Genomic DNA, 10,512 nt, shown 5'->3' with positions numbered 1-10,512 from the left:
GCCTGTGATGGGGGAACTAGATTCCAAACCAGGGCCTGGGCCTGGACCCTTCAGAAAGACTCTGCAACTGAGACCAGGGTGTCCCCAGCAAGGTGGACAAGCTACAAAAGCCAATGCAATGAGGTCAGTCAGACCACAGTGCCTGTGTGACCAACTGTCCTTTCCACACCACATCCTGACCTTACCCCTGCTCCATGCTCCAGGATGTCAATAGTTCTAGGCTGTGGACCCCACCCAAGGGAGTATCATCCTTTCCACAAGACCCCAGGCTAATTTACTAAAGCATTTCCTTTCCTGTCTTCACCCACTCATCAGAAATCCCCATGAGGGACCCAGCGAGGCCTGTAGTAGAAGGTGGCTGATGATGGGAATTGCAGGACTGTTTCTTGACTGTTATATGAAGGGCCATGCAAACAAAGCCTCTGAAGTTTAACTCTAAAAAAAGAGGGGCCTAGGGCCCCCACTCCTGACCTTTTGCTTTGGAGGGTTCTGTTCCCAGAGCATTCTCCAAGAGTCCATAGATGTGACTCACTCTTGACACCTGCTTCTTGGGCCAGGCAGTGTTGGTGTGTCTCAATGCCTCCTAGTAACACCCACCCACCCAGAGTAAGGGCCGCCGTTTCAGTCCCTGCCACGCATCTCCCCTCATCATGGACAAGGGAATAGAATTCCCCTTGTATGTCCACACATGGCTGAGCCTCTCCTGGTCCTTGGCAGGGATAGGTTCTCCTTCCCAACAGCCCCCTCCATGACTACATCCTGGTGCACCCCACAGCCACAGTGCATGTTAGGGAGCACCCACACTTCTCTGAAACCCCCAGATGGAGTTATGCAGGTGGTGCTGTTGGGCAGGCTGGTGAGGCTTAGCCCCAGCCAAAGAGAATGGGAGATGCTGCACAACCTGGGATAAATGGAACTCTCTCTCTCTCTCTCTCTCTCTCTCTCTCTCTCTCACACACACACACACACACACACACACACAAATAAATAGATACAATTTTAAGAAGTTAAGATTCATATATGCTTATAAGTTAGAGTGTTTCAACACTCAATACTTCCCTAGGAATATACTTTTAAATTGCCAAAACCAGTACTAAGGTGTACAAAGCACAAAAATGAACAATTACCCACTGGAGGATTTCAGAAGTTGTCATCTCTAAAAAGAATGCCAGACTTAAAGAGAATTCTAGAATGAGTTCTTTTGAAGTAGAGGAATGGGTGGGTAATGTCTATGTTATTTAAATTCTTCCAGAGCACTATGCAAACATTGGGTTGATTTTAAGCTCCTTAGCCAATTTTATGAAGTAAACATAACCCTGACACCAAAATCTGACAGAGATGGCCATCCTGCCTACCATGTTCACTTGACAGCCACAGGCCAGGTTTACTCCTGGCAGCAGACAGCAGAATCCTGGACAAAATGCCAACACATGGAGATCAGAACCACAGTGTGGTCTGACACACTATGGTATTTGGCTCGCTCCTCTATACCTCAGATCCATGCAACGGCAATGTGATGGGCCAAGGTCTGAGTCCAAGCAATTTGGACACAACATCTACTTTGTGTAGTCCTAAATGCCCCTTCAGGAAGCAGAGAAAGCCAGGAAAGCCAGTGTGCACAGCTTGTAAAAATATATTACAAAAGGCTGCCACTTGGACTCCTGCAGTTTGCTGGCAACTTGTGGTTAGCCCACTATGTCTCTTCCTTTAGGAGAAGTTTTGTTTTTTGAGACAGGGGCTCTCTGTGTAGCTGAGGCTGCCCTTGAGCTTGTCGTGTAGTTCAGGCTGGCCTCCATCTTTCTGTCTTCCTGCTTAGGCTCCTAAATACTGGGATTATCATATTGTGGCTACCACATTAGGCTGGACGCTCTTGGGTGTGTTTTGTGGTACCCGTGTGATGGACCCAGTGTCTCGGGTATACACTACCACTGAGCTATATTCCCAGGCCTTTTTACATGGCTTTGAAAATGAGAACAGGGTTTTATTAAATTTCTCAGTCTAAACTTAAGCTCACTTGCAGCCTAGACAGGTCTGGAATTTGTCATCTCCCTATCTCAGCCTCCCCAATAGCTGGAATGACAGGCATGTGTCACCAGGCCTGCCTTGCTTTGTGCCTTCTTCCTGCAGGGTTTGATTACAGCTGATTTTTAAAGAGTCCTGACAGAGGTTTGTCTTCTCTGTGTCAGTATGCACAGCCCCTGGCCTGGTTGGTACTTTATCAACTTGACACTAACTAGAGTCCTTTTAGAAGAAAATACCTCAGAGTGGAAAATTCCCCCCACAAGGTTGGCCTATGGGAAAGCTTGTGGAGGCATTTAATTGATTGATAATTGGTGGTGGAGAGCCTAGCTCACTGCCAACCCTAGGCAGGTGGTCCTTTGTTGTGTAAGAAAGCAGACTGAGAAAGCCATGGGAAGTGAACAAGCCAGTAAGCAGCCAGTAAGGACAGTAAGTCTGTCCTTAAGCTTCTGCCTCCAGGTTCCTGCCCTAAGCTCCCTCAGTCATTAGTGTGGCCTGAGAACTGTGAGCTGAGATAACTCCTTTCCTCCCTAAGTTGCTTTTGGTCATGGTGTTTCGTCACAGGCATAGAAAAATAATTAAGACAGACACAAAACTTTAGGGCTGTGCCTGTGGTACATTGACAACCACTTCCTGGCCTCAAGGATCTCCAATCTCTGGCAGTGCCCTAGAGCCAGGCAAGAGAGGGTCTCACAGCCTAGGCTGGGGTCCCAGCAGCTTGTCAGGGAACAGACTGTCATTGCACATAGGGGCCACCAGGGGGAGCAGGACTCTGCTTCCTCAGGGCTAATTCAGAGATGTGGTTTTTCTGGATATATGACATCATTTCTAAGTTGTAGCCATTGTCTCTTTATTTCTTCTCAGTATAATTAAGGAATATTAAGGACAAATTTGCATACAGCTACATGCTCCTTCTTTATGTGAAGAGTTTGGGAAGTTTTGGAAAAATATAAATAAATAAATACCCCCACAATAAAAATGTGGAAAAAGGTAGTTGCCCTCAAAATTCTGTCTTGGGGACAGAGACACAGCTCAGCAATTAAAAGCACTGGCTACTTTTCCAGAGGATACAGGTTCAATGCCAAGCACCCACATGGTGGATCACACAATTTGTAACTCCAGTTCCAGGGGATCCAAGGTCCTTTTTTGGTCTCCATGGACACCACTTGAACATGTCACATGCACATTCAGGAAAGGCACTTATACAGATGAAATACAAACAGAAAAACCCACTGCCCTCTTGCTTCTGTTGTGGGAATCTTTCTGGAACAAGCACCCAGTGAGAGTGGCGGAGAGGCGATGTCATTGCAGGACCAAGGCCTTGGTACTGGTCCAGTTCATATTCCCATCTTATACTCTACACCCACAAGAGGGGGAGCAAGCAAGCGAGGTTTTACAGATGCTTACATGGCAGTCAGCAGGTTGCTAAGGGCAACGGCCCATTGTTTCAGCAATTTCTCCAGGTCATCTGTTCCAGGTAACAAGGGAAGCCATGTTTGGCCAATAGGTGGTACAGGCGCTGCTTTAAGTGAATCATTAAATAAACAAACAAACAAATGAGTGCCTAATAATTGTTTTTTTTTCTATCTTATTCTATCTCACTTTCTTGTAGACAGTTTCACAGTCACAGACCCCAAGAACTGCTAAGCTGTTTTCTGTCCCTATAGTTTTGCTTTTTACAGTGTCTCATGTCAATCTAGTCATGTACTATGTAGCCTTTAGTTTCTAGCTTTATTTACAAAATATGTCTTGTAGGTTTTTAAAAAAAAATTTACAATATATGTTGAAAAAACGTTGCTGTATTTATCTATGGGGTACAAAGTGAGTTTATGATTCATGAACATGACAGAACAATTAAATCAAACTCATTAACCTAACCATCATCTCAAATGCTAATCTTTTTGTGATAAGAACATCCAAAATGAACTTTCTTGTTGACTTTTTAAATCAAGGCCTCTAGCCTAGGCTATTCCTGAACTTGCTAAGTAGCCAAGGATGAAACTGAACTTCTGATCCTCCTACCTCCACCTCCCAAGTGCTGGAATTATAGGCATGTGCCACCACACCCTGCTTATGCAATGCTGGGACGAACCTAGGTCTTCCTATGTTAGGCAAGTGCTCTACCCACTGAACTATCGCTCTTCAAGATTTTAGAATGCACATTCTGTTCACTATATCTGCTGTGCTATGACATCACCACAAAGTAAAACCATATTCCTTCTTGACCCAAAGCTTTTGGGACTCATTCATATTTCTATGTGGATCTACTTTTTTTTTCCCTGCAGTCCTTGGAATGGGACCCATGACTTTCCCCTGTGCTAGCTGATTTATACACCCAGCCCAGTACTTTCTTTCACTCATTTCTTTAGTCACAATCCATATCATGGATGTACCATGATTGTCATGGACATACCAAAATATGTTCCTTCATCACTAGTAAACTCATTTGTTGCTGATGTTCCTCCCTGTATTTGGGCCATTGTGGGAAAACTGCTCTGAATATTCTCACACACAAGCTTCTGTGGTGAACATACTTATTTTTCACTTTCTCGTGGTTAAATAGTTAGCAATGAGGCCACTGAGTCACATGATGAGGGTAGATTTCACTGTCTTAGAACTACTGAGCTTTCCCTAGAGACTGTTTTTCCAGCACACGAGCTCATCATTTTAGTCATTTTAGCAGGTACGGAGCAATATCTCACTGAGGTTTAAATGTTTGCTCCCCTACTAATATTTATAGGTGTCTGTTCATGTTCTTCTGGGCCATCATATCTTTTCTTTATTGAAATCTCTGTACATATCCCTTCCCATTTTGACTGGTTTATTTGTACATTACTGAGCTTATCTGTTATGTATTGAGCTAGTGTATTTCTCTGTGGTTTGCCTTTTCATTTCTAGACTATAATTCTTGAAGAGCAGTGGTTTTAATTTTAGTGAGAGGTGGTGTATCAGGATATTTTTTTTCTGGTACAGACTATGCTTTTTGTCCTATCAAAGAAATATTTATTTAAACAAAATCACAGATTATGTGTATGGGTGTCTTATCTGAATGTAATGTCTATGTACCATGGGTGTGCAGTACCTGAGGGGGCCAGAGGAGGGCATCAGATCCTCTGGAACTAGAGTTAGAGATGGTTGTGATCTGCCTGCCATGTGAGTGCTGGAAACCAAACCCAGGTCCTCTACAAGAGGAACAAGTGCTCTTAAATTCTGAGCCATCTCTCCATACCCCTTCTTTTCTATTTTGAACAGATTTCTTAAGCACTACTTTAAATCGTGTACCAGACATTTTGAAAATTGCATTTTCATTTTCACTTAATTAAAATATTTCTAATTATTCTTATACCCCCCCCCCCTTAGGACCATCAGTTATTTTAGAAGCCTGTTGTTTGATTTCCAAATATTTGGAGATTTTTCCAGATATTTTTCTGTTACTGATTTATAACTTAAGTTGTCACGCTAGACTATATTTTGAATGATTTCGATTATTTTTAATTTATCAAGACTTGATTTATGGCTCAGAAAATGGTTTTAGTGAAGTTTCACATTCACTTGGAAAGAATGTGGATTTTGCTGTTGCTGAGTGGAACATCTCGTGATTAAATTGATTACCCACAACCACTCCAGTTTTGTGTGCTTGTGCTGTGCTAAATGAGGAGGGGCCTCTCCATTCCTTCCTCCAGCTCCATTCATCTTAACTGTCCATATCCTGAGACCCTGTTCTCTAAGGCACAGCCCTGGGGAACTGTCGTCTCCTCTTCAATAGCCTGTTCCTTTATGTTCTGCCCTTCTCTCCAACATCTACTTCCTCTGACATTGAACTATTTTTGACTCATTTACATATCTTTATATTTCAAGATAGGGTCTCCCCACAACCCAAATTGACCTCAAACTTCTAATCCTGCAAGTTTGAGGTCACTTTGAGTTAGAGGACTCTCTCTCTCCTCTTGCTCTTCCACTAGTGGTAAGTGGTTACTCTTACTCTCTACAAGGGTTGAGAAGCAGAGTGTGGATATGGGCCAGCATGTTTAGAGCCATTATGGTGCTGCTGGCTTCTTCTGGCCCAGCCTCCTCAGAGCTTTGTGTCCTTGGTCTCAGAAGGTACAGGGCCCCAAAGTGCTTCTGCCCCATCCATCTCCAGTGTGCCTGGGACAACTTCCTGCCTCACTCACAAGACAAAGGTGTCAAAATTATTGCCTTGCCTCTTGGTTCTGCCTCATCTGCAGCAGCCTTGGAGCCAGGGAACACAGTGTTTTGGCAACAGGGAACCAGAGGGGTATGGTGTAGTGCCTGTGCTGTAGCAGGCAGCAGCTGTGAGTGTGTGTGTGTGTGTGTGTGTGTGTGTGTGTGTGTGTAACCACCAAGTGGTGCCCCCTGCCTTCCAGCCTTCCTCCTCCACACCCATGAAAGGTCCTCTGAAGAGCTCACAGGGAGAGCATAATCCTGACCCACCCCCACATTTCTGCTCAGCAGAACATCTGGTCCTGTCTTTCTCAGGAAGAGCTTGTTACTGAAGTTGCATTTCTTACTTGCCTCTGACCTCAGTGCTGACCGCTTTAGTAAATTATGCTTTCATAGGTTATCTGGCTCTTCCTGTTTGAATGTAACTGATAATTCTCCTGTGGTTTTTCTACAGGCTACGAACCATTTTCCACATATGCAAATAATCAAAGGGGTTTTTTACACACCACATATCCTTTGCACGAATTCTAGCATCTTCTGAGGCATTATCTCCGGCTCATAGTGTCTTGTGGTTTTTTCATTTCTCGTCAGCCCGAGTCACAGTTGCTTCCTCTGGTGCGTGCACTGGGCTGTCACCCCTCCATGCACTGCTCCAGTACTGTCCAGGTGTATCCCTCATCCTTAGCAACCCCCAACTCCTCTTTCCTATCACACCTTCACCCCAGCTACCATGTTTGACTAGTGCTCCAAAACATAACCAGTTATTTTAAAACTAAAAATGAACTTGCCAGAAGGCCTAGAAATTCCAGTGTCTCACATTTATCCCAGAGAAAAATGACATTTATTTCCCAGTGGACCTGTACACAAATGTTCATAGCAGCTTTACTTGGAATAGCCCCCTAATAAATAAAATATTTAGAAATCTCCCCAAGTGTAAATCACTCAACACACTGGTTTATCCACATCCCAGGTTGCTACTTGGCAATGAAGAATGAACTACAGCTACATTCAGCAGTTTGATTTGGGTGGGTGGACCTCCTGAGAGAATGCTAATCTATCTATACACCAATGGGGTGGCATGGCAGGCTCAAAGACACAGGTGAGTTGTCTAAAGGCCTTGGAATGAGAGAAGAAGCTGTGGTAACCCTAAAGGGGAAGCCTGAGGGAGCTGGCAACTATGTGATGGCAGCTCCTGGCTACACATGTGACATGACTGCACGGGTCAAATGAGCACTGTCATTTAAGCAAATGACCTTCTGATTCTCAGATACCTTGTCCCATAACTCAGTTCCATTACAATACTAACTACCTGAGACTGTGGAAAGGCAAATCTATCTATGTTTCTGATATAACATACGTACAACAGGGAAGTATTTGTCTTTCTCCAGTTGGCCCTAACTTGGAGGCAAGGACACACATGAGAGACACTGTCCGTCACTAACGCAGCCCTAGCCATCTGGCTGATCACTGCAGAAGCTGTCTTGCTTCTTGGGTGGTTGCTTGGGCTCACAATCTGGCTTCTTGAAGTCTGGCTGACAGCAAGATAGCTTCTTGGCTGTTGACTTTGATAAAGGGAGTGGTTTCCTGGGCAAACGGCTCAGGCTGTGGGTCAGAGTTCTGTTTTACATGTTGTTTCGTTGTTTGTGCAGTCTCTCCGGGGCATCTGCTCAGAAGCTCCCAGTGAACACCGAGTCCTTACAGTGGCCCTGCTGCTCCACCTGACCTGGTCCCATTGCCCCTCTGGCTTCATCGGCCACGGCCACTTTTGGCCTCTTTCCATTCTAGCCACACAAACTCCCTGCTGCTCTGAAATGTGCCAGGCCCTCTTCCAAAATCCATAAGCCCTTCTAACATACTCAGCTTTCAATACTATTGCTCATGTCTAGTCTTGCCAACTCGAATGAAAATTCCACAGGATTTACACCTTAGTTCAGTTGGTTCACTGTTTTAAAAGCGCCACCTAAAATACTGCCTTACCCGGCACAAAGTCAGTGCCCAGCAAAACGTTTAATTATATATATGTATATATATATATATATATATATATATATAATCAATTATACATAATGGGTTTCACGATGGCACTTTCATACAGATAAATAATAAATTTCAATCACAGTCACCTTCCATTATCCTCTTGTCCCCTTCCACTCCAGCAAATCTCCCTGGTCTTCTCAACTAATCCTCCTTTTACTTCCGTGTGTGTGTGTGTGTGTGTGTGTGTGTGTGTGTGAGAGAGAGAGAGAGAGAGAGAGAGAGAGAGAGAGAGAAAGAGAGAGAGCCCACATGGGTGAGTGCATGAGTGCATGCATGTGTGTGTGGGGGGGGGTTTACATATGAGTTATTTACAGGGATGTGAGTAAAAAGCAGGGCCTCATGAGTCCCCCCCTTCTATGACAGGTGTTGACAGGCCCAATTTTGCCCAGGTTTTGTGCAGGTAATCACAGCTGCTGTGTGTTCAAGCATGCAGCAGCCATGTCATACCTAGAAGTGATCATTGCACACCTCACTTTACCCTTCCTCCAGCACTGACATTATCCCCTCCCTTCCCCCACGATCTTCCCTGAGCTTTGAGGAGTGATACTAATGTTCCACTTATGGCTGGGCATTCAGTGGTCATTTATTCTCTGTACTTGACCAGTCATGGGTCTCTGTAGTCACTCCTGACTGCTACAGAATCTTTTCTGACCAAGTCAACAGCAGCACTATTCTGTGGGCACAAGCAGAGCTATTTAGAGGACAAAGGACAGGCTCAACGTACCCATTTAGCAGAACAGCAGTAGTTTTTCCAGCCACTGGCATTTATGAATAGTGAATGTGTGAGCACTGGATGTTTAATAACATCAACTGCTTAAGAGTGGACCAGGCACTGTGCTGTCCTTTATCCATAATGCAGTTTTTTTTTTTTTGAATTGTTACCTTTTAAAGATTTATTCTTACTCATGTTTATGTGTGTGAGATTGTGTGAGAATATGGGCACCATGTGCATGCAGGAGCCCACGAAGGCCAGAAGAGGGCATCAGAGCCCCTGGAATAGGAGGTAATAGGCAGTTGTGTATTGCCCTGTGGGTGCTGGAAACCAAACCCAGGTCCTCCACAAGAGCAGTAAAGAGCCCTTGCATGTCTCAGGGACCCACATAAATGGTTAAAAGCTAAGATAAAAGCTTGATTGTAAAGTGGAATAACTAAAGAATAATACAAATTCATCAATATTTAATCAAATGTTGATAAGATGTCATCCATTATTAATGTATGTCATTAATTTCATATCAGCTCCTTTTATTATTAAATGTAGCAGTCATATGAGTTGCGTTATATTTGAAAATGATTTGTAGGGCTAGGAGATACTTAACTCTGTGAACGCATCAGGGATGAAAGAACTTGAGGAGGCTGAGTGTTCTTAGCTGGATAATTCCCGTGCAAAGAACCTACAAAACTCACATTGTATTATCTCAAAATGTGTTACACCTGATGTACAAATCCTCAGTTTTAATGTTCATAACAGGTGGGGAAATGGTCTTTGATGTAAATAGCTCGCCTCACAGATTTAATCCAAAAATCTGCCCAGTTTCTCCTGGTTAACTTGCTCCTCGCTTCCTTTTTTCCCTCAGCCCATCAAATCCACCCAGGCCTAGCTATATAGCAGGGATGTTTGTTTGTTATGAAGGTGGGGAGTGGTCGGGTCAGGGGAACTCTCTTGGGTCTGTACATTTTCCCTCACTATCCTTAGAACCACCCCCTCCCCCAAAACCTCATCTGAAAGAAAATCCTGTTGTGCTCTAAGCACCAATAGATGGCGCCACACTCTCCAGACTGGTTACTTCAGGTTTCGTAAGGTGCCAGACTAGAAGGCAGAAGGCAGAGACCTCTGAGTGTCCCTCCCTAGTTTTTCCTCTTCTAGATGACTCTGGCCCCTCGAGGGTGACTAGCAGGCTTTATTTTCGTATCGGTGGCAAGCCTAGTGATTTGGGTACCCACAGTGTTTAAAGCCAGCGTAGATGCTACAAGGACAGTTTCCTCATTCTCAGCTCCAAGGTCAAAGTTAGGGTACAGACTAAGTGGTGACAGTGACCTATGACCCTAGCAGAATGGTTCTCAACCTGTGGGCCATGAACCCTTTGGGGGTCTAATGACCCTTTCAGAGGGGCCATATATCAGATATTTATATTAACGAGTCATATAGTTATGAAATAGCAAAGAAAATAATTTTAGGCTTGGGGTTGCCACATGAGGAACTGTATTAAAGAGTCCGGGTCCCAGTGTTAGGAAGGTTGAGAGACACTGCCCTAGAGCAGCTCAGTGAGCACCTGG

This window comes from Phodopus roborovskii, unplaced genomic scaffold (assembly GCF_943737965.1).
Source record: "Phodopus roborovskii unplaced genomic scaffold, PHOROB, whole genome shotgun sequence".
NCBI lineage: Eukaryota > Metazoa > Chordata > Mammalia > Rodentia > Cricetidae > Phodopus > Phodopus roborovskii.
The sequence above is the reverse complement of the archived record's forward strand: the minus strand, read 5'-3'. Positions refer to the sequence as shown.